The following is a 6,280-nucleotide window of genomic DNA, read 5'->3' as shown; positions in this document are numbered from 1 at the left end:
ATTCAAGTCTCAGCTCACAGGCCACCTCCTCAGGGAACTCTTCGCTGGCCCCCCATCTGATTTGTTTTCCTGCCCCCTGGTCTCTTTAGCCTATCATCCCATTTTATTTCATGTCCTGCCTAGCACTCATTGTTTGACATTGGGGTGTTTTCCTGCTTATTAAATTCTGTCTCTTTTCTCTGAAATGTGAGTTCTGGAAGAACTGAGACCTTCTATGTCCCAGGACCCAGAACAGGGACTAGCACCAAGCAGCGCAAGAGATGTTTGCTCCTTACAATTTAGAGGCAATGGCTTGCAAGATGTGACTTTTAATTGTTCCTTGAATTTATGAAGCAAACTCCAGTGGTTTCCCTATGTTTTTATTTTATTTATTTATTTATTTAAGATTTTATTTATTTATTTGAGAGAGAGAATGAGACAGAGAAAGAGAGCATGAGAGGGGGGAGGCTCAGAGGGAGAAGCAGACTCCCCGCCGAGCAGGGAGCCCGATGTGGGACTCGATCCCGGGACTCCAGGATCATGACCTGAGCCGAAGGCAGTCGCTTAACCAACTGAGCCACCCAGGCGCCCCTATTTTATTTTACTTTTAAATTTTTCCCATTTTTAATAACAGATGAACAAATTCGGTCCCATAGAAGGACATGATTTAATTGATTAATCCTTTCTTCCTGGAAGTTTAAGTCTTTGCAATGTTCTGCCATTACATGCATAAATATCCTTATATAAGCACATATATCTTTGTGCTTGTTTCTTATTTCCCTGAAAACCCCCTAGAGTGAGAATTACTGGGGAAAAGGGATTGAGCATATTTAAGGTGGTTGATACATTTTGTTCATTAGTTTCCAGAAAGATGGAGCAGCAACACAGCAGTATCTTTTTTTAATTGAACACCTGGGAGAAAATGTGAGCGCTTAAGATTTCTAACAACTTTGTAACTTGCTTCACATTTTTCGTTTTACCCTGGTCCCCTGTGTTTATTAGAGCTCCAAAATGCTTGAAATCCTCAAAAAGAAAAACAGAAGCACAAAAAACAGGAAGGCAATGCTGTTCTCCAAACAGCTGGAGGGAAAGAAACAAATATATACGGAGCTCCCACTATGGGTTAAGTTCTGGCTGGGGGCTCGAGAGGGGCATCTCTTTAAGTCTGTGGAGGTGAGCGTTAGAATCCCTGGTGTCGGGACGCCTGGGTGGCTCAGTCGTTAAGCGTCTGCCTTCGGCTCAGGTCATGATCCCAGGGTCCTGGGATCGAGTCCCGCATCGGGCTCCCTGCTCGGCGGGAAGCCTGCTTCTCCCTCTGCCTCTGTCTCTCTCTCTGTCTCTCATGAATAAATAAATAAAATCTTAAAAAAAAAAAAAAAAAAAAAGAATCCCTGGTGTCGCAGCTACTGTGCTCTGGCCTCGGGCCTCTAGTTCCCCTCGACTAGAATGTAAGCCCCTGAGGACAGAGACCGCCCCCCCACTTTACTTAGGGCTGATTCACAGTCGGTGACATGCAGCAGGTGCTCCATAAGTATCTGTTGAATGGATGATGAGCTACGTTGGATTGTGACGGGGAGTCTGGGAGCCGGGGGGAGCAGTGGAGGATTGTGTTTTGGAGCATTTGTGGGAAGAAGCCATGATGGATGACTAGACCAGCTCTAGGAAAGATAGATAAATGGGCACCTGGGGAGCTAATAACTATCAGTGCAGACTCCTACTGGGACTGTGCCTCAGAAAACTATACCAGGGAAACCAATTTTATGCCAGTTTATGTATGTGGTTATTTCCTTGACATCATCCTTTATATTATAAAGTGGTTTTTAAAAACAGATTTAATTAATTGATTAATTAATTAATTAATTAATCTTGCAAGGGGAGGGGCAGAGAGGGAGGAAGAGAGATAAGCAGAATCCATGCTGAGCCTGAAACCTGATGCAGGGCTCCATCCCACGACCCTGAGATCATGACCTGAGCCAAAATCAAGAGTCAAACACACACTAGGGGCGCCTGGGTGGCTCAGTTTGTTAAGCATCTGCCTTTGGTTCAGGTCATGATCCCGGGCTCCTGGGATGGAGCCCCCTGTCGGGCCCTCTGCTCAGCAGGGAGTCTGCTTCTCCCTCTGCCTCTGCCCTCCTCCTGCTCGTTCTCTCTCTCTCTTTCTCTCAAATAAATAAATAAAATCTTAAAAAAAAAAAAAGTTGAACACTCAACTAACTGAGCCACCCAGGCAACACCCCCCCTTTTTTTAGTAAAAAGAAGGTATTCTTAGTCTTGGTTTTAGGAAATCCACTAGGCTTGCCCTCTTAGCTGGTGCCCCTGGACTGATGAAGCAGTCATTGTCTGAGAGTCTTGATGACCTGTTTTGTTTCTCCTGGGACACCTGGTATACAAAGTTGAACACTAGGGAGGAGGTGGACTCTTTGCATTGGTAGCCCAGGGCTTCCTGAGGGTAAAGAACCAGTATTCCCTTTAATTTCTTCTGCCCCAAGATTTAAAATTGGGAACATTAGTGTGGACTGTGGTAGCTTCAACTGAGGCCTAACAGCAGGGAAGGGGACCATCCTAGGCTCAGAGAACCATCCTAGGCTTGAGAGTCCCTGAACCCCAGCTAAGTGGGTTTGATTTGGCAAAGCCTGTGGCTAATGCTCGAAGCTCCTGCAGCCCCTTGGCCCAGGGAGCAAAGTCTGGACCTGGGTGTTGAAGCCTGAGACCTCAGGTACCAACCTCTGTGGCTGATTTTCTTTCTTTCTTTCTTTCTTTCTTTCTTTCTTTCTTTCTTTCTTTCTTTCTTTCTTTCTTTCTTTCTTTCTTTCTTTCTTTTTTTTTTTTAAAGATTTTATTTATTTGAGAGAGAGAGAATGAGAGAGAAAGAACACATGAGAGGGGATAGGGTCAGAGGGCGAAGCAGACTCCCTGCCAAGCAGGGAGCCCGATGCGGGACTCGATCCCGGGACTCCAGGATCATGACCTGAGCCGAAGGCAGTTGCTTAACCAACTGAGCCACCCAGGCGCCCCTGATTTTCTTTCTTTAAAGACTGTATTTATTTACTGATTTATTAGAGAGAGAGAGAGCACAAGCAGAGGAAGCAGCAGGCAGAGCAGGCAGAGGGAGAAGCAGGCTCCCCACTGAGCAGAGATCCCACGGGATCCTGACCTGAGCCGAAGGCAGAGGCTTAACCAACTGAGCCACCCAGGCATCCCTTTGTGGTTTATTTTCTTTTTTTTCTTTTTTTTTCTTTTTTTTAAAGATTTTATTTATTTATTTGAGAGAGAGAGAATGAGAGAGAGCACATGAGAGGGGGGAGGGTCAGAGGGAGAAGCAGACTCCCTGCTGAGCAGGGAGCCCGATGCGGGACTCGATCCAGGGACTCCAGGATCATGACCTGAGCCGAAGGCAGTCGCTTAACCAACTGAGCCACCCAGGCATCCCTCTGTGGTTGATTTTCTAAGAGGACACTGAAAGGGTGAAAGAAGTATGACAGACCCTGTGGAGAGCAAAGTTCTCCCCAAATAAGCATGGAAGCTGAAAGGCTGGCCCTTTTGGACGGAGTGCTTGGAAAATTCTGGAAGAAGCAAAAATATCAAAAGGAAGATTTTATTTTCCTGATAATAAGCCAGATGGAGTTAATTACAAATATAAAAACAAAAATTTATAAGATGTGACTTATAAATGTTTCCCAGATTTATGGATAAGACTACAGTGGTTGTACTTTATTTTAAATAAAGTTATTTTTAAAAATAATGGCCACCTTCAGCTATTCTAAGGTTTTTTCTGGAAAGGGAATTTTTGTCCACAGATGAACCAGAATTTTACAGGCAACTCTGACTGGCAGGGTCCAGACATGGCAGTGGCTAATGGACCCATTCCTTCACCCATTTAACAAATAGTCAATGATGTGTGCCAAGCAATGGACTAAGTGTCAGAGCACAGGACAGCCTAGTTCTTACCCTATGGAGCTTGCAGTCTGAGAAAGAAACAGAATAACTGCATGAAATAAAATAGAGTAAATAGCTCTGAAGTATGCAGTAAAGGCACTGACCTGGCCCGGTGGTGGTGGTTAGGAAAGCTTTCCCTTAAATAGGTGACCCTGGAGGATATCTAGGCAGAGAGGGAAGGGAGATCTCTGCAGACAAAAGGAATAGCCTGTGCAAAGATCCTGTGGTGGAAGGGAGTGTGGAAGAGTAAACAAGACAAAGATGATGTGGCTAAGGCAGAGAGAGCAAAGGGCAGAGTGGAGGAGGTGGAGTTGAGGGGCACAGGGCCACCCATGCCTGTGGGGCCTCATAGGCCAGATTAAGGATTTTTGTCTGCCCTAGGGCAGTGGGAACCTTTGAAAGCTTTAAGGAATTGGAGATGATGTGACCAAATTGTGTTTTGAACAGATTACTCCACCTATAGTGTCAAGACTAGATTGGAGCAGGGTTGGAGTGGATGCAGACACAGATTGGAAGGCAGTTGTAGTCATTTATGCTGGAGATGGTAGTTTGGACCAGAGTGGTGGTGTGGAGACAGAAGTGGAAAGCTTGGAGGAATATCTAGGAGATAAAGTTCACAGGACTTGGGGAGGGATGGGTGTGGCTGGGTGGAGGGTGGAGAGAAGCAGTAATAGGAGAACCCCCAGGTTTCAGGTTTGTGGAGCAGCACCAATTGGGTGCCATCCACAGGGACAGGGGTCCCTCACCAGAGAGAGGAAACTGCAGGGGAAGGTGATGCTCAAAGACACAAAATCAATACCCTTTGTATAGTTCTCTTCTATGTGGAAATTTTCCTTTGGGTGACTTGGAGGATTTGGTTTTGGTTTGACTGAAACTGTTCCCTTACCCCAGGGTTCTTCAAGCGTAGTCTCTAGACACATTAGAATCATCTGAGATGTTAATAATACAGATTTCTGGGCACCAGCATAGACCTCACGAACCAGAATCCCCGGAGCAGAGGCTAAAAAGTGTGTTTTAACAAGCTTGCTAAGCGGTGGACTCCTGTGCACAGTAAGGATTGAGGACAACCACCTTCTATTTTTCTTCTCAGCTGTATTTTTCTCATGTTCTCCCTCCCAACACCCTTCTTGTGCCAGCAGTGGCCATGAGACTACATGGCCAAAGTTCTGAGCTCTGACCACTTGTCTTCTTGAACCTTTGAATTTAAGAAGACAAGGGGCTCCTAAGGCCGTAAAAGAAGACTAAAAAGGGGGCTGGTTGTATTAGCTGTAAACACATGAACAAGGTGCTGCACATACAAGAAAGGAACCAGCTCTTCCTTCCAGAGGCTCCTGCCCAGTGGGGTGACAGACACGTAGACATTGAAAATACAACACATATGTAGTACTTACTATGAGCCAGGCACTGTACCAAGTGCTTTAAAGTTACTAATTTATTTAATTCTTGCAACCACCTTACAAGATAGGTTCTGCGACAGAGGTGGTGATAAAAAGATGTACTGAGGACCCCAAGAAGAGAACTCTGATGAGCTTCATGGAGGTGGTTATCAGATGAACCACAAAAGATGAGAAAGAGTCAAGTCCAAGAGGCAAGGAGGACAGAGGAATCATCTAGTATGTGCGAGGCACAGAAATGTAAGACAACACAGTGTATTTGGAAAATGAAACCCGTTTGCTGAGGTCTGGCATCTAGGTGCATACATGCAGAGTGGCAAGGAATATGGATGAAGAAAAGCTTGACCAGATTAAAAATCTTTTTGCCCTATTTCAGAGTTTGGGCTTTCTTTTGAAAGTAAGAGAGAGCTTTCAGTTAGGAATGACATGATCAGTTTTGCATTTCACGAGATTCATGATGAAAGCAATGTGGTAAAGAAATTAGAAAGGAGTTGGGCTGGAGGTGGGGAGGGTGAGAGACAGGAACACCTGAAATAGCATAGAGACAGTGAGAATGAAAATGGGGTGGGTTGGAACAAGGTTCCATAGGAAGTAGAACTGATTAGACTTGGTGACAATTAGATGTGGAGAGGAGGGAGGACTGAGTTAAGGGCTGTGGTCTGGGTTTCTCACTCACAGGTGAGGAGAGGCACCCTGCACAGAAATACAGAGCCCAGGAGGAAGAGCAGAACTTGTAAGGGAAGGTAACTTCCAGTTTTCAGTCCAGCAGTCCCTGTGGATCACCCGAGAAGACTCATCTTGGGTGAGTCAAGGAGGGATCCTGGGGGCGCTACCTCTAGGAAGGGAGATGGTCCGAAACAAGGGTAGTTCCACTACATCCCTGTAAGGTAGTCAGGAAAGGTAATTCATTCAACCGACATTTAAAGAATATACAGTGTGCCAGGCTCTGTACTTGGTGATGAAATTAAGAA

This window comes from Mirounga angustirostris, unplaced genomic scaffold, assembly GCF_029215605.1.
Source record: "Mirounga angustirostris isolate CCGP_5_RB_7025 unplaced genomic scaffold, mMirAng1.0.hap1 SCAF_9, whole genome shotgun sequence".
Taxonomy (NCBI): Eukaryota; Metazoa; Chordata; class Mammalia; order Carnivora; family Phocidae; genus Mirounga; species Mirounga angustirostris.
This window is presented reverse-complemented; position numbering follows the sequence as displayed.